Source organism: Anabrus simplex, chromosome 1 (genome assembly GCF_040414725.1).
Source record: "Anabrus simplex isolate iqAnaSimp1 chromosome 1, ASM4041472v1, whole genome shotgun sequence".
NCBI classification, from domain to species: Eukaryota; Metazoa; Arthropoda; class Insecta; order Orthoptera; family Tettigoniidae; genus Anabrus; species Anabrus simplex.
Genome location: NC_090265.1, coordinates 848989031 through 849014644, shown reverse-complemented (window position 1 = coordinate 849014644; position 25614 = coordinate 848989031).

Here is a 25614-nt window from a genome sequence, read left to right as displayed (position 1 = left end):
ATAATAATAATAATAATAAATAAAAGTTGTGGAAGCTATTACGGAGAGGACGCGCTTACATGTGAGCAGTGTGTAGGACATGTCGAGCGACGAGGTCTACTGTGTCTACCCCTTAGTGCCCTGGCCAAGGGCGGTGCGGGGAAGGGGACTGCGATGTCGAAGTCCACTTTGCAGCGTGGGTACCACCGGCTGCGCGGCTCGCTACTTACCAAGTTCTGTCTGCCCCCACCCAGCGTTCCATTCAAATCCGGAAGAGAAGAGACGCGACTTGACTCATCCTCGACTCGACTCGATCATCTACGCCAATGCCTGTTAATCTGCAGCAAAGTCTGACAAATCCTCTACAGTCAGCAAAGGAGTGAAATTGAGCAGCTTATTCCCGTCTGGAGCTTGCTTCAGAAAAGCCTCGCTTTTCATAGTTCATAATTACGAACGATGTCTCTTATGGTAATGAATAACACTAAACGTGGTAAGGGAACCGTATCCGATTGAGAGGTTTGGAAAAATCAAGAGCACATCCCATTCTTTCAACTGCTCCTCATTTCATCATACCATCGCAAATATTGGTGATGAACAGGGCTGGGATTTTATGTAAATAAACATTTTTCATTAGCTCCAGTTAGACTTGTGTCATATCTTTACGAATTAGGATATTGGAATTGATTTAAAACATCTTTTAAAATTTTTCCATAATTGCCCATATTTCCAGCATTAGTACGTGTTTTATATATTTTAGGAAAATCACATATATTTACACAATTTAATATTTTAAATATCTTGAATGATTTATGGTTTCAAAGTTATTCTTCCCAGGAAATAATTTAAAATTTATTTTACTATCATTAATAATTCAAAGCTTGATTCTGGCAGAGTATTTCTATGAAATATAGAAATAATATTCTGCTCTAAGCACAACTTATTCTTCTTGTTGGATGTTGCCTTGTCACTCAGCCTGCTGTGATTCTTATTTTTGTGACATTCTATAAGTATTAAAATTTGGCACAACACAGATATTCTTTATATTATTTTCCACCAGTCTCATAAAAGAAATTAGTCCATATTGTATGCTAAATTTTGAATTATTTTAGCCCATATATAAGTACATATTTAGCCACTTTTATTATACATAACTCCTAGCATTTTTAATGAAGATGTGTTTAAGGATATGCCTCATTTAACTATCTTCTGTCCTGTGACGTGCGATATAAAAGCAATAACATTATTAATAATAAATAAAGATAATAGATCATTTAAATACGAGGCTTGGAGCATAATTCATGGCATTTTTTCCCGCATGAATACAGATGTGAGTGGAAAGTACGAATCAGGGCATCACATCGCCAGCGATAAAGTTGTCTCCGTACAAACTCTGCTACATTTGGTCTGGCCTTGTCATGGAGAAGGATGAAATTGTTTTATCTTGTAACTCAAGTAGGGTCTATCTTCTATCCACCGCCATGCACTGGGTAATTACTACACGTGACACATCAGTCCGGAAACTTAACAGGTCTTGCAAGTCTCTGCTTGTTCCTCGTCCGTGCTGAAATAAAAGTCTCAACGATTCGGTACAGAAGAGCGTTATACCCCACATTTTCCACAAGCTATCTATGACATTCTTTGGCATTGCTACACCTGAGAACCGCCAGTTTTATGTACGCTCGCTGCTCTTCATTGCATCGTCACATCCATTCTGCACGGAGCCTGACTCATTGCTGAAGTCCCATCGCCCTGTTCGTGGTACCTGTCCATCACAACGCCATCTCATGTTGTGTCCGAGTACTATGAGTGTCATTCTTTCCAGGACATACGACCGTCGTATGGTAGCACTGTAAAAATGTAACTTATGCTTTAATTCTCTTATCTTGGGAAATGAACCCCAGTAAGCGAGTTCCCTTAAGATGCAAAGAAAGGACGAGCAAGAAAAACAAACTCAGCATAGCTAGCACGGGAACGATTTCCTACAATACCAAAATACGACCGTACAGTACAGGTGTTACACCACCGGGACTCAGTTGTTTAAAATGTCTTATAGTGAATAAGAAACGAGAAGTAGAAAGCATAAAGAAGACAGAAAAATGTATCTTAAGGAAGAAGCTCGGACCGGAGGAAAGAACAGATGATACAAGGAGGAAAGATAAGAGCCATTCAGAAAAGTAGAGGATACATCGGCCGGATATTTAGGCACTAATAGGTTAGGATGCTAACATGCTGAAGTAATAAGTAAACTGCAACCCGCACAACAATTCTGTTATGAGAGTTGTTTGAACCGTAGGCGTACGGACTATTACGACTCCTGGCATTACGGAACAGGCTAGACGACACTTCCTACGAGCCAAATTATTTTTTCATTCTAATTTATTACTGCCTCAACATCCGATCCCCACGATATAAGATACGCGAGATAACACTAGTTATAAAGGAGCGTACGAATTACGTCGGATCAAATTAATATGGAACACTGAATTAAATCAGCAAGGGTTATTTCGAACGTAATCTCAAAAATTACACAAGCACTCGTCCCACTGTTTCACTAAGCGTGAATATCTTTATCTAAAACTCCTTTGGCTGATCTTGATCTCATTATCTCCAGTTTAACGTAGAGGGACGTTAATTTTCATTCGTAAAACCCAACATGATGTGACTGGAATTCGAACCGCAGCTGCCTTGGTAAGAAGCTAGTGACAATGCCGTTCGTCTATAAAGTCCACCGAAAGTAAGTTTTAAATAAAATCTTGAACTACATCACCATACTAAAGGTGACCACAAAATGGTTTATGAAAACGAGAAAAGACATGGAATAATTTGGGATAAAGGCAAAAGTTATCTGGAATAAAGAGATTTTCGAACGAAGGTTGACGAATCGAAGAAGTTCCAAGACAAACGAAGTACAAATGTCAAGAATATGTCAGAGGAAATAAAGAGAAACCTCAGAGAAATAATGTAGAAACTGTGAGAGGAGAAGGAAAGACTAACCAAAATATTATTCTTCGTGGTCCGCAGTAGGCCAAATTAGAAGAAGGAAGATCTATAGATCAACAGTACTGCAATATTTAAACCTCCTGACACTAGTAGCGTCCATCGAGAAGTACTATATAGCATTTATAAAAATCATCATCCTGTGTATAAATGTACCTCATTCAGTGAAGTCTACGGTGCAATGAATTTTTCCCATTATATATGTACAGTGTTAATTTAGCACAAAAATGTCCCAGTGTATAATACTTTTTCCCTTCTTCCTGAACTATGTCCGCTTAACGAAAATTTTCAATTCTTCTTGATCACCTACTGCATAAAACAGTTTGAAGTTCGAACTTTTTATTCTACCTGGATATCAATAGCCTTCAATCTTACCTTGCATTATGATGTGTAATATGCTGTATTTCTCTGGATGTCACGTGGCATGGGCAAAATATTCTAGCTTCCACTGATGTTTCTCAATATTTTCATTGGTTTTCTTACATGATTTAAACCTTTCTAAGTGCACGGATAGTAGAAAATATACCATAACATCTGACAAGATTGATTTTTTTGAAACTGAAGTTCTTATTAGAAAGATTGCGGCTTTGGATTTCAAATCTCATGCCTTTGTTTCTATTATGTCAGAACTTTCCTGGATATTGCAATCAAGTCATGTTATCTAATTCAATTTTCTGTTTCCTGTATAATGAATAAAATTTTATACACTTCTTTCATGCTTAGGCTTTTGATGTAGGCGACTACTACAGTTTATAAGTTCGTGTACTGGCGCCTACTGTGTACTATAGTCAATATGCTAATGGACTGGCGGTAACTGTTCAGAGATCACACTGTCCTTTGACCTGCCTCCTCGCGACTTTTTCCCGTCGTGGTGATACGGACGATTTTGGCTTCATAATCTTAAACGTTTAGCAAGCCGAGTTGCGTAATTTTTGATAGAACGCAAATTTTTCCGTTGTTTAAACTGCGGCATTCTCAAATTTCGCCGCTCACATTCAACGACCCTTCACAACAGAGACCATCGTTCTGCTAATACTGTCAGCGCGTAACAACCTTTTGCTGGGGCTAGAGAAGAACTGTTAAGTCACCATCCTGTTGTGCAAAATCTCGTCTGTAGTGCCCCACAGCGACACTAGATGGCTAGTCCACAAACTTAATATCTATACTATGTATAGTTCTATCCCTCAGGTCTGGGAGAAAGTAGAAGGCTGAAATCATAACGGTTTGCTATCACGGCCCAATATATGCCGTATAATATCGCGAATTTATAAATAAATAATTGCTATTCAATATTTTCTGCTCCCTGGCTGAATGGTCAGCGTAGTGGTGTTCGGGTTTGGGACTTCGTGAAGTTTGTGTAGTTCATTTCCCTAGCTCGGGTACTGGGTGCTTTTGTTCATCTCAATACGCATATTCAGTTACGTACACTATCAACAACCATAGAATCACACAGTAATGGATACGTAACACCACATAGGGTTCACGACAGTAAAGGAGACCGGTCATAAAATATGGGCTATAAACTCATAAAAAGCGCCAACCAAAGATACTGAATTTGCCAGATGTCAATTGGGAAGGAAATGCGAACGACAGGAAGCATGACCAACAAATGGCAAATAAGTTAATATGGGAAGGACAGCTGATTCAGAAAGTGATGGAACCAATCAGAGGGAAAAATATTTCGGATGTGGTGCTGATAAAACCAGATGAGCTCTATAGGAAAACTGAAGTAATAGATGGTATTAGTGATCATGAAGCTGTTTTTGTGGTAGTTAAAAATAAATGTGATAGAAAGGAAGGTCTTAAAAGTAGGACTGTTAGGCAGTACCATATGGCTGATAAAGCAGGTATGAGGCAGTTTCTAAAAAGTAACTATGATCGGTGGAAAACGGTAAATAAAAATGTAAACAGACTCTGGGATGGGTTTAAAGAAATTGTTGAGGAATGCGAAAACAGGTTTGTACCTTTAAGGGTGGTAAGGAATGGTAAAGACCCACCTTATTATAATAGAGAAATAAAGAGACTAAGAAGGAGGTGCAGACTGGAAAGAAATAGAGTTAGAAATGGCTGTGGAAGTAAGGAGAAATTTAAGGAACTTACTAGAAAATTGAATCTAGCAAAGAAGGCAGCTAAGGATAACATGATGGCAAGCATAATTGGCAGTCATACAAATTTTAGTGAAAAATGGAAGGGTATGTATAGGTATTTTAAGGCAGAAACAGGTTCCAAGAAGGACATTCCAGGAATAATTAATGAACAAGGGGAGTGTGTATGTGAGGATCTTCAAAAGGCAGAAGTATTCAGTCAGCAGTATGTAAAGATTGTTGGTTACAAGGATAATGTCGAGATAGAGGAAGAGACTAAGGCCAAAGAAGTAATAAAATTTACGTATGATAACAATGTCATTTACAATAAGATACAAAAGTTGAAAACTAGAAAAGCGGCTGGAATTGATCAGATTTCTGGGGATATACTAAAGACAATGGGTTGGGATATAGTACCATATCTGAAGTACTTATTTGATTATTGTTTGGCCGAAGGAGCTATACCAGATGAATGGAGAGTTGCTATAGTAGCCCCTGTGTATAAAGGAAAGGGTGATAGACATAAAGCTGAAAATTACAGGCCAGTAAGTTTGACGTGCATTGTATGTAAGCTTTGGGAAGGCATTCTTTCTGATTATATTAGACATGTTTGTGAAATTAATAACTGGTTCGATAGAAGGCAATTCGGTTTTAGGAAAGGTTATTCCACTGAAGCTCAACTTGTAGGATTCCAGCAAGATATAGCAGATATCTTGGATTCTGGAGGTCAAATGGACTGTATCGCGATTGACATGTCTAAAGCATTTGATAGGGTGGATCATGGGAGACTACTAGCAAAAATGAGTGCAATTGGACTAGACAAAAGAGTGACTGAATGGGTTGCTATATTTCTAGAAAATAGATCTCAGAGAGTTAGAGTAGGTGAAGCTTTGTCTGACCCTGTAATAGTTGAGAGGGGAGTTCCTCAGGGCAGTGTTATCGGACCTTTATGTTTTCTTATATATATAAATGATATGAGTAAAGGAGTGGAATCGGAGCTAAGGCTTTTTGCGGATGATGTTATTCTCTATAGAGTGATAAATAAGTTACAAGATTGTGAGCAACTGCAACGTGACCTCGAAAATATTGTGAGATGGACAGCAGGCAATGGTATGTTGATAAATGGGGCTAAAAGTCAGGTTGTGAGTTTTACAAATAGGAAAAGTCCTCTCAGTTTTAATTACTGCGTTGATGGGGTGAAAGTTCCTTTTGGGGATCATTGTAAGTATCTAGGTGTTAATATAAGGAAAGATCTTCACTGGGGTAATCACATAAATGGGATTGTAAATAAAGGGTACCGATCTCTGCACATGGTTATGAGGGTGTTTAGGGGTTGTAGTAAGGATGTAAAGGAGAGTGCATATAAGTCTCTGGTAAGACCCCAACTAGAGTATGGTTCCAGTGTATGGGACCCTCACCAGGATTACCTGATTCAAGAACTGGAAAAAATCCAAAGAAAAGCAGCTCGATTTGTTCTGGGTGATTTCCGACAAAAGAGTAGCGTTACAAAAATGTTGCAATGTTTGGGTTGGGAAGAATTGAGAGAAAGAAGAAGAGCTGCTCGACTAAGTGGTATGTTCCGAGCTGTCAGCGGAGAGATGGCGTGGAATGACATTAGTAGACGAATAGGTTTGAATGGCGTCTATAAAAGTAGGAAAGATCACAATATGAAGATAAAGTTGGAATTCAAGAGGACAAACTGGGGCAAATATTCATTTATAGGAAGGGGAGTTAGGGATTGGAATAACTTACCAAGGGAGATGTTCAATAAATTTCCAATTTCTTTGAAATCATTTCGGAAAAGGCTAGGAAAGCAACAGATAGGGAATCTGCCACCTGGGCGACTGCCCTAAATGCAGATCAGTATTGATTGATTGATTGATTGATTGATTGATAATACTCTCGAGTTAGGAAGTAAAATAATTGACATCTAATTTGCAAAACCGATATTTTCCTTCTTCCTCCTATGTTTATTCAGGGTCTCTCAAGTTATTATGAGCGTTGGTAGTGCTTACTGTACTATGAATGATTCTAGAGTAATCTTTCCCCTTTCTCTTTGTGATATGTTCCCGAAGCATATGGTATTGATGGCTGTTGTGGCCCTCCCTATAATTTCGCTATACCATCATTCTTTGAAAGACAGAAAGTCTTCCATTATCCCTTTAGATTGAAGTTAAGATATGTCTGTGTCCTTGTCGGGTATGTCAACAACCTGGCGGTGGTTTGATGCCACCAACAAAGGCCATATTGTTAGGGAGAAATCCAAATAGCCGTAGACGGAGCAATAATAAAAAGTATTAGGCTTGATAACGGTGATATAAGCTCACCGGACAAAACATTAAGTCTCCCTAGTGCGCACGCATAGATGGATCGTAAGCCTGTACAGATGGTGCAGCGAACATGTCCTGTGCACAACTGCATGCCCTCTGCCTCTCCGTAAGCAAGCATCAGTAGCGATCAGTGAGATATTGATGTTTCAAGCGGACAGTGTACTTCAACAGGGGTAGATGTAAGGATGTGACAGAGTTGCAGAAAGGGCATTCCAGTTTGGCTGTGTCTATGGCCATACGGTGCGTGAAGTTGCCGAATTTGTTGGTGTTTCGCAGCGGACTCTTCAACGGGTCTACGAGCAGTGGTGTACTAAACGTGACCACGAAATACGACGTCAGAATTGTGGTCGGAAAAAGATACTGACTGAAAGGGACCGGAGACGAGTTTTACCGATTGTGAATCAAAATTGCTTCCAATCCGACAGGAATTGCCGAAATCAGTGAATGAAGGTCCATCCCAACCTTTTAGCGGGAGGACATTCCGACGGGAACTGCATGTAATGAACATTTGGAGTCGGTCACTTCACAAGAGGCCATTGCTCAATCAGGCACATAAAGCTGCACGTCTTCAATGGGCTAGAAATCATCGAACGTGGACATTAGCTGACTGGCGGAACGTAATGTGGTCAGATGAATGACATTTTTGCCTGTATTCCAATGACGCACGTCGTCGAGTGCACCGAAGGCCAAATGAAGCATTTCATCCTGAATGTGTGCAAGGTCAGGTTCAAGCCGGAGGTGTGTTTGTGATGTTTTGGGGGTGTTTTTCGTATCATGGATTGAGCGCTCTCACTGAGGTGACCACATGAACCAGCATCTATATTTAAACATTCTGGATGATCAGGTGTTGCCTTTCAGTCAATATCTGCATGATGAGTATGTTATTGATGTCCCGAATTTTCAATATGACAATAGCAATGTTATTCGGACTGGACGCATATGTGACTTGTTTTATGAACACTTCCCCAACCTATTACATCTCGATTGGCCTGCAAAATCACCTGATATTAACCCCACTGAAAATCTGTGGGACATGTTTGAACAGCGGGTAAAACGCCGATATCACCATCCTCGTAATTTGATGGAATTGCGCTGGCAAAAGAAAATATTAGTTGAATTGTTATAGGAACCCTGAACGTCTCAAATGTAAACAGGGTATTCATAGATAGCTTTCGTGAATTATTGTGAGATGGTGTATTTTGTTATCTGTAAAGGGACCGGTAGACTGGCAGAGATAACCTTCTGGTTTCATATATTTTAAACACCTGGTGTAAAGGGGAGTGAAGGTTCGCAGAGACGAAAGTTGTGTCCTCGGCAAGAAACGGGGTAGTTGTTCATATTGTGTGTGTCTAGTATAAGTTATTATTTACGTGTATTAGATCAATTAAAGTGTAGTACGGTATCTGTGTAATAATAAGTTATATAATAAGAGACGAATGTGCTCTCCAAATACGAAGGGTTAAGTGTGAGGCGAGCTGGCCCAAAATGGAGCCAAGGTTAACTCCATGTCTACGACGCAGTCACAGGTTTGTCTTATTAAAATACTATGGAATTTTAGTTAGAATGTAAGTGCTTGTCCCGTTAAATTACTATGTGGCGAGTGTAAAAATTAAGCGTATTGCAATGTTGAGTCAAATTGTATATTATTCATGTCAGTGTGCGAAACATTAAAATGCGTTTAAATTTCTTTGGAGAAATGTAAAATATGACGTCTTAAATATTATAATAAAACTCAACTCAATAATGTTCGGGCCTATAAAAGTTACAATAACGATAACGATAAAATACTGGTTGTGAGCGTGATGAAGCTAAATATCAAATTATCCAATAATAATAATAATATTCACGTCGGGATATATTTAAAATGATTAATTATGTGTTCAGCAGTAACGTCAAGCAAGATTTGCGTTTTATACAGAAATCCAGAGAAGTCTGATAAAGTTGGGATTTATTTTGGGAAAAACCTAAATTTTGTGACACCGTGAATTTGCGTATACAAAAAATCACGGTATGCTATTTTGCTCTTGAGGTCAAGAAAATTTTAAGAAGTTATTTTTGAGATCCTTGTAAAGTTCTTGGTCATGGGATTGCTTGTATTTAAAAAATTCAATCAGGAAGAATTTAATTCTCATGGAAATGAAATATTATGAGTATAGTTAGGAAGATGTTAAAGGCAGAGTAAGCCTGAATTTTATGAGTTATGTATAATGATCAAGAGGCTGAGAATAAGAGGGCCTGTTTTTCGACAGAGAGGAATTTTTGTGGCAGGGTGTATGTTAAGATGTAATAATTCTGAAACAGGCTGTGTATGATGACGATGTCCTGTAAGCAATCCAGAACAGTTGACAAATTTAAAGATGGTCAAAACAAATTTAGAGCGATGTAACGCCTATTTTAAGTACAATTTTATGTTCCCCGTGATTACTATTTTATATGAGACCGTAGGTCTTGGTGATTAAGACCAAGTGACGATTCTATGTTATACAAACAAAGTGTATTTTTTATAGCCGACCTCACGAAAAAAGTACGTTCTGACACACGGTCGAGGTAATATTTGATTTTTGTAAATTTTATTCTATTCAGTATTTTCTTTACGAGAAGAAATTATCGCTGACTAGAAACATTGCGGGTGTGAAAAATGAATTTTATTAGAACAATAGTTGAGCTTGGGTAGATTGATGAAAAGTTACTTCACTGGACAGTTCACGGTGGTACATGTCTGGAACGTTGAGATGATAGACCATTCGGAGCCTCACACTTGAGTTATGCCGTGGATATCGTGATGGTAGTGATTACTGTTTTCAGTGATATTGCATAAAATCAAACGAGAGATGAGTTTGTTTTTATTTATCGAAATTCAGTGCAAGTGTTGAGATTGTAATGAATATTCGGACATGTTGTTTAATTTCGATTTCACGCTTTATTGTAAGAAATGGACACAGTTATATTTCCAGGTTCGAGTTCATTCTGTGGCGAATTTCATTTCATTGTGTTAGACTTTTAACGAGGATTAGATTTAAATATCCGGGATTGTGTTTGAAGTTTCGATTTCGCCCGACAGTGTAAATGATGTGTAGAAACCATAACGCTGGCTCAACGATAGATTTACTATGCTGCGTATGTTATATAATTTAAGAATGAGTAGATACCGTGTAGGCTCAAGGACAGGATCAAGGCGTCGTCTGTATATAGTCAAGTCATAGGTTAGTTATTTTTACGAATCGACTTGAGCGATGTTAGTGTTTGCAGTAGTGAATACTAATGTGAAATGTATTAGCAGGTACTATTCAGGCCATGTTTCGCCATAATTCTTACTAGCCAGAAGGTGCTCCCTTAATAGCGTTGCATCAGCGGTGGAATGAATGTGAGGGTTGTCCCACGCGAAAACCTAAGTAATGGAGAGTGATCCTTACTGCTTAGCCGCGCGTATTCAAGTTCGATGAACTTTCGTTCTATATTTACTTTTCTTTCCTTTAAGATTTATGGTACGGATGTCCGATATCTTATGATAGTGCTATGTGTTGACACTTAGTTGATTTATGTAGGATTTACACTACGAATGCGGTTTCGACTCATCAGATGTTAATATATATTTAATTTTCATTTTTCGTTGTTCACTTTATATTGGGTGAGACGTTGATCTACCGATCACTTGTAGTTTAGTTTAATGGGACAAGTGTAGTCAGACAGATCTGTAATGGTAGTAGTAGTTACAGAATATTGGAAAGATTTCGTTTTATTTGTGTTATAGTGTAGACTTGTATGTTAACAAACTTAATGATATAATCGTTTTATAACCTGAAAGTTGGTTAGTAAGAAACTTTTTAAGTGAATTATCACTTTTCTTTAGCTTCATTATCTGGCATTTCTTCTAAATGCATAATGAATTAATATTTCCTGCATTTCGCAGTTTTGTTCCTTCAGGACGACGTAACCTAAGATACCCTAGGATCAAGTGTTGTTGGTTCCTTCTTAACATCTGTGTGGGGTGATGCATGTTTCAGCATTGGGGTTCTTCTGTAACTAAGCGTGCTTTCTAGTAATATTTCGCAACCTATCCAGAGCAACTGATAGTCGATTCAGTTCGATTAAGGGTCCATTCGTGGGATGTTACAAAATCCGATAGGATAGTAGTCTGGTGGATAACCTAAATTAAATGTATATCTGGAATTCTACTTGTTGAAGGTCAGATTTTCCACGGACCGTGTGGATTAACTCTCAGTACCCGATTTTCAGGTTTTATTCTCGCTTTCTGGTTTTTGCTGTCCACGAATTTTATAAAACTTTTCTTTCTTTTAAATATAATGTTAAACTCTAATAAAAAGACACCACTCAAGTTATCCATTGTGACTGCATGAAAACATTGTGTAAAATTATTAAGTGATTTTTATGGCTGGTTTAACATACTTTTGTCGTGATTTCATTTTTTGAATAAATATCTTAGAAAGCACATTTTTGCTCCTCATTTAAAGTAGTTAGGCTCTGTTTTTAACCCCATTGTTTGGTCAATGTAGTGACAGAAAATAAACCTTTATGGCCCCAAGATCTAAGAGTTCGATATTACTCTATTGAAGCAGCCAAGGGCGACGACCCACGATGGAACGGTAAGTTCAAGGGTTCACTATCATATGTTGGGTACTAAGCCTGATGGCTGGTTTGAATCTCATCAGCTCCATCATGAGCTGTTATAGACGGCCTAGGAGTCACTCAACAGGCATTATAGGGAAATGAGGAGTGAGATATTTTCCCATTGCTTTCCACGCTGAGACGGAAGTTGCTATTACATACCAATCTGCCAAGCCCACTGAACTGCACGCACCAACCGACCTTATAAATGACGTTTTCATACCAAGGTCTCGCTAGCACCACTCATAGCTCAGTCACTTTCATATTGTCAAAGGCAAGGGTGAGACTGAGACGGGTCAATGCAGGTAACAAATATGATCCTGCCCCTAGCACTAGTGCACAAAGAATGCTAGGTCTCGGCAATAATGAGAATAAACTGTTATTAAAGAATAGGTAAGGTAAAAAGATCAGGCGTTCAGACTATACCAGGAAACATATAAGTCAAAATGCTTATCTTACCAGGCCAGAGAATAAAATGGGGACAGAAGAAATATTTACGAGAATACTCGGATTCATATTTCTCCTGAGCCCAAATCGACACCTTTAGGAAAATTTTGAGAAATTCTCAATGAAGTCGAGAAGACTTTTGTATATCAACACAAGAATGAACCCACGAAGAACAACAAAGAATATTTCCACATTCCAGTAGAACAGAAAAATATTAATCCCGCAGTAAAAGAAATGCCTTACATGACTTACAAAATTCCAGAGCAGGAATTTATTATTATTGTTATTATTATTAATTGTACCGGGCGGTACACCTCTACGACGCAAGTTCAAATCTTGCGCCAATTGAAACTTCTCTACTGGAGAAACACGGAACTTTAACAACTGAGCTAACTCTACTGGTTATCAGAAGATGTCACTGTGTGTGTCTGATTTGCTTTTGTTTTTCATTGATCTAGAAGTGTGGACATTCTCTAACAGAGGTCTCTATCCAAAAACTATGATTATGCACTCTAGTGTGAAGGAATGAACCTTCTTGAAGAAATTTTGTTTTCATAAGTTTTGTCTTTGCTAAATTTTGTTCTTTTATTTGAGGGTTGGCAATATTAAGCTTCCTTTCCGACCGTTTTGAATTTAACCAATCCTAAATTTCTGTAAATTTCCCACCAATAAGGTGTTTCTTCATTGCCTTGTGTATAAGTTTTTGCTGTCAACCAATAAAAATTGAGTGGGTGTGTCTACTCATTCCTGAAAGGTCTCGAATTTTCCACGAGGGTATAAAAACTGCTGATTTTCTTGTCTCCAGGCCACTCGTATAACATCTAACTCTGTGTGTGAATATGTATCAGGGGGCGGGAAGCGCCTCGTTCTTCAGGCAGCCGTTCTTCAACAAGGTAAATGGCCTTTTAACATCTGTATTTCTTGCTAGCTCAGCAGTTTAACTCTCGGGGAAGGTTCGAATCCTTTAATATGTAACCCATCTCTTTAAAATGTAAATCCGTTTTCACTCTATGTAAAAACTACTATTTCTTTAACTGTAATTCGGGGATAGAGAGTGCCTTACCCTCTCGAGCTCCCCTTCATTTTTGGAATTCGAGGTGGCTACGTTTTCGTAACCGTTTTCCTCTTCCTTCTTAAAGTGTTAAACCTCCATAGATTGGGATTAGCCCCTGTATTATAGGCCTAGCGCCACATAGGTTTTAACAAACTTTAGTGTAGGAGTGCAAGTATCGCCTCCATTTATCTTTGTGTTTGGGCCATTTAATTAATTTGCTATTCAGGCCTCGTAGGTTGGGTACTAGATACCCCTGTGTCCTTAGAATTGTGCCTTGAGAGGCAGTTTAGAGGAATGTTCGTTGTTGCCTTTAACAGGCGTGAGAAATTGAGAGCAGGTTAGCTCTTTCTGATGTGACAGATGTGCCTCTATGAGGCCCAATATGTGTCTTTGGAGCTAACGCTCCCGGTAATGAAGGGGTTTTCTTCCCTTTGGTAATTTGTGGTTGTGAGCTGAGAGCTCAGACTTTGGGGCTCGTAGCCCAGAATTTGTAAAATTACATTGTACCTGATATTTTTGTTATTTCACCTTGTGAAAATTGTTAAACTTCTTTGTCTGTTGAAAATATAACCTTTATTTACATTTTAAATTCATCTTTCGGATTTGTAGTTAGACCCATTCGAGCCCGCACCTTATTTCACCTCTGCCGTTCCACAGATACCTCGGAACATTAATAATACAATTTTTATTGTTTCATGGTGTGTGTTACTGTAGTCACGTCCTAGTTCCTGAACAATGGACAACGACAGAGAGGCTTAGTAAGTGGTCCTCAGAGTAGGGGTACCAGTTGCTATGGAGTGGGCGTGGGCATTTCGGACATATTACGAATCATGTCCCTCCTTGTGCTCAGACAGTTAGGACTATGCAATCCATCGGTGGTCCCTAACCCATTAGAGGATACATCCTCACTTGGACTATGTGCACCGAGCTCGATAGCTGCAGTCGCTTAAGTGCGACCAGTATCCAGTAATCGGGAGATAGTGGGTTCGAACCCCACTGTCGGCAGCCCTGAACATGTTTTTCCGTGGTTTCCCATTTTCACACCAGGCAAATCCTGGGGCTGTACCTTAATTAAGGCCACGGCCGCTTCCTTCACCATTTCTAGGTCTTTCCCATCCCATCGTCGCCATAAGACATATCTGTGTCGGTGCGACGAAAAGCAAATAACGAAGGACTATGTGTAAATAAGAATAGCTTCCTGATTCACGGAATTCTTCATCGAACACGCTCAGAACGTTTTAAGCAAGCCCCGGATCTATGGGAGTAACGGAGTCCCACCCCATTTGACAGTCGAGGGACTCCTTGGAAGCGACATGGCGAACGAAAGGTAATTCGATGGGAAGCTATCAATATTAATGGAAGAAATAAAGTAGAACTGGCTGAATCAGCAAAGAGGGTGTGACTGGATGTGTTACGAGATAATGATATTCGGGTAACGGGAGGTAACGAGAAATAGATAGGAGATTATAAAGTGTACTTGACGGGTGTTAAAAAGGGAAGGGCAGAGTATGGGGTAGGACTGTTCATCAGGAATACTATTGCACGCAACTAAGTCTCTGTTAGGTACGTAAATGAGCGAATGATGTGTGTAGATTTGGCGGTTGGAAGAATTAGGACGAGAATTATCTTAAAGTATTCACCATGTGAGGGTGCAGATAAGGATGAAGTTGACGAATTTCATGAAGCATTGAGTGACATCGTAGTCAGGGTCAACACCAAGGATAGAATAGTGCTAATGGGCAATTTCAATGCGAAAGTTGGAAATTGAACTGAAGGATATGAAAGGGTGACTGCTAAATGTGGGAAAGATATGGAAGCTAATAGGAAGGAGAAGCGTTTGCTGGACTTCTGTGCTAGTATGGGATTAACAGTTACAAATACATTCTGTAAGCATAAGGCTATTCAACGCTACGCATGGGAGCTTAGGGGCACCAGATCTATAATAGACTATTTCATAACAGATTTTGAATTCAGGAAATCTGTCAGAAATGCGAGAATATTCCGTGGGACTTTTTGATGATACAGACCACTAAGTATCTCAAGGACTAGGATAGAGAAAGTGTAATCCGTCTGTAGACGGTTAAGGGTAGATCTCCAGAACGAGGAAATTATACGGAAGTACTTGGATATGATTAGTGAAAAGTTCCATAAATAGTGGACTGTTAGATGGTTAAACATATTGAAAGAGAACTGGTGGCATACATGGATGCTGTAGTAGAATCAGATGGGGAATGCCTAGGAACAGCTGTGTATAAGGACGGGAAAAATCGAACGTCTTGGTGGAATGTGAGAGCAGCTTGCCAAACTAAGAAGAAGGCGTATCAAAAATGGCTCCAAACAAGGACTAATGCAGGAAATAAACATAGCGAAACAAAACTGAAACCGTGAAGAAGTCGTGGGAGGATTTTGGCGATAACTTGGAAAGGCAAGGTCAAACGGCAAGGGAACCTTTCTTTACAGAGATAAGGAATCTTAGGAAGGGAGAGAAAAAGGAAATTAATAGTGTTTTGGGTAAATAAGGTGAACTCATAATACTCGTAGATCCCAGGAAATTACTGGAGAGGTGGAGGGAATATTTTGAAAACCTTCTCAACGTAAGAGGGTATCTTTATTTAGATGCCGCAAACAACCGAGCTCATGTGGAGAACAATGATGTTGGTGAAATTACAATTATTGATGATGTGGAAAGGATGGTAAATAAACTCCGTTGTCATAAAGCAGCAGGAATAGGTGACATTTGATCGGAAATGGTGAAGTATAGTGAGAAGGCAGGGAATGTCAGATTCGGAATACAAAGCTGGAAGGATGTAGGATGTGTGTTCTCCCAGGATGGCAGTATAGAAAGTGAGATTGATTCAAGGCGCAGTAAAGGTAATGCAGTGAACTCGCAGTTGCGATCAACAGTATTCTGTATGAATGAAGTCAGCTCTCAGACGAAACTATCATTACATCGGTCTATTTTCAGATCAAATTTGCTGTATGGGAGTGAAAGATGGGTGGACACAGAATATCCGATACATAAGTAACATACGTGAAAGTAGCGAGAATGTTTGCTGGTACAAACAAGTGGGAACAATGGCAAGAGGGTACTCGGAAGAGGAAATAAAGGCTAAGTTAGAAATTAACTCGATGGATGAAGCTGTACGCATAAACTGGCTTCGGTGGTGGGGTCATGTGAGGCGAATTGAAGAGGATAGATTACCTAGGAATATAATGGACTCTCGTATGGAGGGTAATAAGGGTAGAGGGAAACCAAGACGACAACGGTTAGACTCAGCTTCCAACGATTTAAAGATAAGGGGTATGGAATTAAACGAGGCCACATAACTAGTTACAAATAGAGGATTGTGGCGACGGTTAGTACATTCACAGAGGCTTGCAGGCGTAACAATCTATAATGACGATGTACTTATGTTAAGAACCTCAGCTCCTGTTCTCAGTTTCTCTGCGACTGAGTATGCATGTCCTGTCTGGTTCAGCTTAGCCCATACGAGGCGGGTGGATACAGCCTTTTAATGAAACATTCAGAATAGTTACTGGGTGCCTGAAACCAACTCCCATTGACAAACGTTACTGCTTGGCTGGTATTGTTCCCCCAGACATTCGGCGAGATGTGTTCGCAAGGCAAGAGAGGTCGAAGGTGGATTTCATAAACACCCAACCGTCATTTGGGCACCGACCTCCACCCAGAAAATTGAAGTCCAGAAAAAGTTTCCTCAATATCTCCAAGGCTCTGGATAAACCAAACAGAACAGCACGTTGTGGTATGTGGCGAGCAGGAATGGATGTTGCCTTCTGAATCTCCACCACCTGGTCATCATTTGGAATGAACAACCTGGAATGTACTGAATCGATGGAGGTCTGGAGTAGGTAAATCCAAGGATAACCTTAAAAATGGGGTTATTTAAAAGATCAGTCAGACTTCTGCTATTGCAGGGAGCAACAAACTACCCAACACCTCTATGACTGTCAGTCCTGCCCTTTTCGTTGTACACTTCAAAACTTGGCTCAAGCCAAGGAAGAGGGAATTCCTGTTGAGGCCTTGTCCTTAATCAAGGTACAGCCTCAGCATTTGCATGTTTGGAAAATGGGAAATTACGGAAAGCCATCTTCTGGACTGTCGACAGAGGGGTTCGAGCCCATTATATCCCGAATGCAAGCTGACAGCTACTTGATCCAAACCCCGCCGCCACACGCTCGGTAGATATACTATTGGAAATGACGGCGACTATAATTAAACCTCAAATTTCAATCAAACTTGGTACACATATGACTTAATATTATCCGGAGAGAAATACCGTGGGAGTAAAACACAACTAGCACCCCTAGGGGTGGAGTGGGGAAGGATTAAAAAGTAATAATAATAATAATAATAATAATAATAATAATAATAATAATAATAATAATAATAATAATAATAATAATAATGGAAAACGCCCTATATTAGTGTTGAATCCATAGTTTTCGGGGACGCTGAGATGAATAGTGATACTCCGGTTGACACTGAAGTCCAAGTTCAGCCACCATCGGCTTGGGGGATGAGAAGAGTTTAAAAGGAAAATTTCCTAAATGACAAATTTGATACACATGTGACTTATTCTCTGGAGCAAAATACTAGGGGGGGGGGGTTAGATACCCCTACTGTTGGGGGTTGGGAACGAGTGACATGTAAATAAATATAATTGAAAAAGGTAGTGTCGAATCCATAATTTTTCAAGGTCGCTGAGATAAATTGTGGCACTCTGGATGCTGTTTGACTCAACGTTTAGCCGCAATCGGCATACGGGTCATAAGGGGTGAGAAAGAAAATGTTAGAACTGAGCGAGATCAGTACTGAATTCACATTTTTGGAGTTCTCTAGACTGACTCGCCACAGTACTAATCACGTTTGTAATCGTGTACATCATATCTATAGCATCACCAATTTTTATTATTTGAAAGATTCAGTTACTTCACAGACAATGCGGAATGCTACAAGGACAGAGTTCCATCCGAAACAAAATAATATAAAACTAAAACACACAAAAATATCTCTAAAGCTACACAATAGTTCGTAAAAATCAGCGAGTGGTTGTGCGGTATGCATTCGGGAGACAGACTTCACTGTCGGCAGCTCCGAAGGTGGTTTTCGGTGGTTTTCTATTTTCACACCTTGAAAATGCTGGAGAAGAAACTTAAGTAACGCCACGGTCGCATCCTATCCACTCCTAGCCCTTTAATTTCCCATCGTCACCATAAGACCTATTTATATCGGTGTGACGTAAAACAAATTGTACCAAAAATCGTACAACATCAATCAACGTCAGAATATAAAAATCTACAAAAATTCACTTCCCACATTGTTCTGAGGATTTTGTGGAACGCAGAGGTTAAATAAGGTACGGGCATGAATGGGTAGATATAAGACAGTCAGAAGAGTAATTTAGAACTTTAAAATTACAGCCATATTTCTTTCTGTCCTTCCTTTTTAAACGTTAGACTTTACAAATTCAGGTACCAAAATTTAGCTTTCAAGCTAGGTAACAACTTTTACAAAATCAAAACTATCAACTAATAACAAATTAGCTAGCTTGAGCTTGAAGTTCCCTAATTACCAATTTTATGTGAGCACATCTGCTCCCATTAACAAACAGTCACGGAGACGGGTCTCCCAATTTTATATGAGCACAACTGCTCCCATTAACAAACAGTCAAGGAGATGGGTCTCACAATTTTATATGAGTACAACTGCTCCCATTAACAAACAGTCAAGGAGATGGGTCTCACAATTTTATATGAGTACAACTGCTCCCATTAACAAACAGTCAAGGAGATGGGTCTCACAATTTTATATGAGTACAACTGCTCCCATTAACAAACAGTCAAGGAGATGGGTCTCCCAATTTTATATGAGCACAACTGCTCCCATTAACAAACAGTCAAGGAGATGGGTCTCCCAATTTTATATGAGCACAACTGCTCCCATTAACAAACAGTCAAGGAGACGGGTCTCACAATTTTATATGAGTACAACTGCTCCCATTAACAAACAGTCAAGGAGATGGGTCTCCCAATTTTATATGAGCACAACTGCTCCCATTAACAAACAGTCAAGGAGACGGGTCTCACAATTTTATATGAGTACAACTGCTCCCATTAACAAACAGTCAAGGAGATGGGTCTCCCAATTTTATATGAGCACAACTGCTCCCATTAACAAACAGTCAAGGAGACGGTTCTCACAATTTCCTTTACATCAACAGGAAGAGCGTTATTACTCTATCCATTTACACTTAGGAATCTATTTTTAAAATTTCCAGGCCTATCAAAGGAAAACCCTACAAAATCAAACAGCAATCACTGTCTTACACGATCAACAGTCTGATATCTTTACCATCAAAATAATGAAATAGAGTTTAACAGGGGTAACGAGTATCCATTCTACAAGGCCTTTGGTAAAAACAAAAGGTTAAAGTTACTGGCCCAAAAATCGAAATGGTGAGGAGGCGGACACCTTCACTCCTTAAAATTTACATTACATGCATAAAACCCTATTTGGACTTATGGCCCGACGTTACAGAGGCTAAGCCTATACTACGAAGGTGACTAGATGGAGATAAAATTTAAGTAGCAGAAATTACAAGATAGAAAATGCTACAAAGTCATAGTCACGTCAAAACCAAACTGAGAAGGAAAACGAGAAGGTACCTCACTGTCTAGTCCCTGATTTCGGATAAGTTCGTTCGACCAGTTTGAAACTACATTCAGAGTCTGAAATTTACATTTTAGAAAATAAAGTTACATCACTAAAGAGCTGAAATCTTCCCCTCGAGCTAGATTTTGAAAGACTACCATATTGTAATCATGATCTGCCATTACCTTGAGCTGGTGGACTTCTCGGAGATGGAAGAGTCGCCACCGCTTCCTTTATAAACCCACTCTAGACTGAAGCGATCACTAAGACAACCTGGTCCAAAAATGTGCCAGCTTTTATAGAAGAGGGAAAAGTTCTGAAAAACTCTGGGCTAAGGCCTGACACACCTCCAATTCCAATTGGATAATCAAATAATAGAAAGTTTTGATTGGTAGAAAAATAAATGTACAACATTTTTCATTGGTCAACATCTTAATTAGGCGGGAAGAGATGGAAATGTTGTAAAGTTTTGAAAATCAGTAAACAAACGCCCTACATTTCAGTTTAAGAAACCTTTGCATTCAAAGTTACTCTAGAATTTTAATAGTTCGTCTTCACACCAGAGAGCACAACACGAGTTTACAGTAGCGACATCTGTTGAGAAATGTACAAATTTCTTGCACTAGTTGTTGCAAGTTTTATATTCTAGATGGCATTCTCCAAGGCGCTTAATTTAAATGCGCGGGACGTGTGTACCTCCGGTACACACATAATTAACAGGTAATACAAAATAATCCTAAAATTAAGCGTTCAGTATAGTTCCCGGGCAGCTTATGAAGCAATTTTACATCAAAACACGTTATCTTATATATTCCTGACGAATGCTGCGGAGCAGCAAGTACCCGCTAGTTATTAAGATTCAACAAGAAACAAGGATAATAACAAATATAATGTATCGAAGTTTTAATGTTGAGAATATTTCTTAGCAGACAAAGTAGAGGTTCCCATACTCTAAAAAAACGTAAAATTAAGCAATTTTCTCAATTGTATCGAACGTTGAAGGGGTAAAGGGATCGTAAAGGTTTCAGATTATCTTGGATAGTTCTATCAAACTAAAAAAATACAAATTTCGAAAATCACTTCCGGCCTAATTGCAGTTTAAGAGAAACAGCCTAAAATCGCTTGTTTCTCTACTCGTTTTATTTTTAATTTAAATCCTTGTCAAATTAACTTACTTAAATAATTCTTTCTGTAATGTGTTCCTTGGTTCAATAGCCTCAAGCGTTTTTTACTTTTGAAAAATATCCGCACCGAATGTAGTTATAGGGGCTTAAGTGAGACTCTGCATTGACTCACATTGACGCTCGTAGTGATGCTTTAGTGTAACAGTGTATTGACTTAATTTAGCGCTCGTAGTGGTAGAAAATCGCAAACTTCTAATCGAGTTGACCGGATAACGATGACTAATAAAAGGATTGTAATTTTTAGGAATCCATAAAGAATGTATTCTCATGCTTTATAATATTTTCTTTACTTAAAATTTTTAACTCATAATATCCCTAGGATGTTTTCAATATTGGGTTGCTTGCCGGAAGGGCTAGAACTGTGGATTTTTTTATAAACTCACCTTCTATTGTCACGATGTTTTACACTGCTTGATTGCAAAAGCTTTAGGGTCTTTTGGTAAAAAAAGAATATCACTTTTGTAAGACATTGATATCCATTGTACTGTGTAAGAGAGGATTTTTTTATCAAACAAATGTTGTAAAGAACCTGGAGACTTGGGGTGAAGTACACAACTGTTTTAAGACACCTGAGCTGTTTCAATAAAGCACCAGACACCGGACACTGGTCTCCCTGTGTGGGCAGCCGAGATGAGTCACAGACAGCCCCTTCGAAATCAATTTCTTGACCTTCTGGAACAAGACAGGTAAAGTAAAATGAACAACAGCATTCCTATATCCTCGAGAAGAAAATATACATTTTTAAAATTCTTAGTACTATTTTCGTAACAGACTTGGATAATAGTTTTAATTTCACGTTGGTGTTGGTGGTGGTTATCATGAAGAGAATCCTTCCTGAGGGGAGTCATGACCCATTGAGGAAGTACGGCTCCATCGCTAAATGGTTAGCGTGCTGGCCTTTGGTTCAAGGGGCCCCGGGTTCGAATCCCGGCCGGGTCGGGGATTTTCATCTTAATTGGTTATTTCCACTGGCTCGGGGACAGGGTGTTTGTGTTGTCCGTAGAAAATAAACGGCAAAAGTAGGTAACGAAAATAAGAAAACGGAAAAAATAGACAAATAATGAAAAAAGTGCTGCTTTCCGTCATACGACACGAGAACCAGTAAAAAAGAAAAAATATAGTCTACTTAATAAAAAATTACAAACAATTGAATTTTTAACTTTAACCTTCAAGTCCCGTTATAACTTTTTCCCTGACGCCAGTATTAGAGCTCTAAATGCCGGATTTGAAGGGTAGGAGCACGGTGTACAGTATATAGAGCAGTCATACACCCATTTCTCAGACGTCAGACAATATTGGCTTGACAATTCTTTGGAGTTCCATTTCACTAATCCCGCTGGAATATATTTACATTTTAGTAGGCCTGGGCTGTGCATAAGAGGACACAGAAGTCTGAGGAAGTAACTTACTGTGCAGAGCAGTTTTAATGCAAGTATATTTCTCAAAAATTTCAATTGAATTTTTCTATCTTAAAGTATTATCAGCTCATTGCCACGTAAAAATCGCTCATTGCGACAGAGTTCTTGTCAGATTCACCTAAACTTTTCTGATAAAGTTTCAGTATGTACAGGAATAAAAGGTAGTCCTGAATTTTGTTATCAGTTGAATATTACCTTCATATTATTTGTTCCTAAAATAGCGCAAAATTTGAGTTTCTCCTATTGAATGAATAATGAAGAATTGAAAAACTCTTGTCAGATTCACCTAAACTTTTCTGATAAAGTTTCAGTATGTACAGGAATAAAAGGTAGTCCTGAATTTTGTTATCAGCTGAATATTACCTTCATATTATTTGTTCCTAAAATAGCGCAAAATTTGAGTTTCTCCTATTGAATGAATAATGAAGAATTGAAAAACTTATATCCCCATGAGTTTATACTTGACTGCATAACACAGAGTTATTATTAAGCATACGAATATTTGTGCAAGTCTGTCAAATTATAACACAAAAATAATGAAAACTGTGCATTTCCCATGAAATATACAAAAATTAATATTTCTTTCCTTGTAGTTTAGGCCTACGGAGGACCACGGGACTCATATCTACTTTTCGGTAAAGTTGTTGCTTTCTTCTCCTTCTAATACTCCTTCATTTGCTGACTATGAGCCAGCTTTCTCTCCTCTGTCCACTTGGTTCCTGTAGTCATCTTACTTGTAAGGGACGTTGGAAAAACTTCCTGTCGGATGGCTCGACGGAACAGTAGTCTGTCAAGTGTTTGTCCGAGTGGGATATCTAGTTGTTCCATATCTGACTTAACTGGCGTGTTCCATTTGTTCTTAGAAGCCTTGCCTCTTCCTTACTGTGAATATCCTCTTGGCCAGTCTTTCGGAATGCAGACGGGCCAAGTGTCCATAAAAGTTCAGGCGCCTTTTCCTTATAGGCGTGAAGATGTCCTCCCGGTGTTCATACAGTTCATCATTTTGGTGGATTCTGTAAATGCCTCGTTCCCCTCTGATTGGTACTAATATCCTCCTCAGGATCTTCCTCTCTTTTAACTCCAGCTTTCTAGGTGGGCACCTCCTGGCCATTACAAGGCACTCAGAAGCATACTGAACAGATGGTTTGACGACCGAGTTGTAGTGTCTGAGTTTGAGGTTCATGGAGAGGCACTTAGATGAATAGATGCTACGACAGGAGTGATAGGACCTTTCAAACTTGGTACATCTGGCATCTATGGCTTGGTTATCGATATAAAAATAAATATTATGTGTTCATTTTTCATTTTTTGCTGAAGCAACATTAACAGCAGATCTGAAGACCGAATCATCAAAAGACTGTTGTATCAACTTTCCATCTACGGAACAAACATGCAAATTACAATCCTACAGTCAGTTTCAGAGATGAGATTCTCCAATGCTGCAGTAACCCTAAATACCTAGGGGTGACCCTGGACGGATCACTGACATACAAAATGCATCTCAAGAATGTAGCAGCTAAAATTAAAACCCGGAACCACATATTACAGAAGTTAACAGGGACCACCTGGGGTACCAATGCATCAGTCCTTAGATCTACAGCTCTGGTTCTTTCGTACTCAGTTGCAGAATACTGCTGTTCTACATGGTTAAACAGTGCTCACACCAAAATAATTGGCACACAGCTCAATCAAGCAATGCGCCTCATCACAGGATGTATTCAATGTACTAACACGCACTGGCTATGGTTCTAAGTAACATTCCACCCCCACCCCTAAGAAGATCTCAGTCATTGCTGAACACATGGAAGAAAATTGAAAGCAACCCACTGCTACCAATACATTCAGATTGTCCAGTATCATTACCGCAGTGATTAAAGTCCAGACAACCATCGTGGCGAACAGCAATCAACCAGCAAGATAATAACTTCAAAATACTCGATGCATGGAACAATGAGTGGCAAAGCCAAAACTCCCTGACACATCATTACTTAATTAAAACTCCTCGAGAGCATCCCGTAGGCTTTCATTCACCTCGACGACGGTGGTGTGTACTGAATAGGATAAGGACTGGCCAAGGAAGATGCGGGGCAACACTGAACAAGTGGAGATGGAAGTCCTCTCCTCACTGCGACTGCGGTGAAGAGCAGCAAACCATGGATCATATAGAGATCGAATGTCCCCCCAGAGCGTTTAGTGGCTCAATGAAGGATCTCCACAACCTAACACAGGAAGCCGTTGAGTGGATTAACCATCTGGACATAGTATAATTTTATGAACTTGAGAGTGTGTGTATGTGTGTAGTTTTGTACATAGTTTGTAAATAGCTGATATTCCTCCTTTCATCGTACGATAAATAAATAAATAAATAAATAAATAAATAAATAAATAAATAAATAAATAAATAAATAAATAAATAAATAAATAAATTTACTAATGAACTTCAATTTTTTGTGCTGCACTATCTTATTAGTTTGTGCTTGTGTTTTAAATTTGGATTTGATAAGTTTTAAATTGTAGAAATTCCAAATTTCGGTCTTGACTCCCTTTAGGGGGAACAATACGGTGATATCATAATCATGTGCCTTACGACTGGTTTGACTCGACGATAAGTCTCCTCTAAGTGAATCTGTCTTGAGCTGTTCTTTGAGCATCTTTATTGTTCTTCGGGGATGAACCAGAGAGAAAATAGCTTTTTAACAAATGTACGGTACTTCTTGGCCCCCTGCGAGGACGTTTCCCTATGTGTCTTATCATCTAGTAGGCCTGAATCGATCATCCGTCCACCATGTCACAATCTGTGCCCCAGCCATTAAGATTTCCTC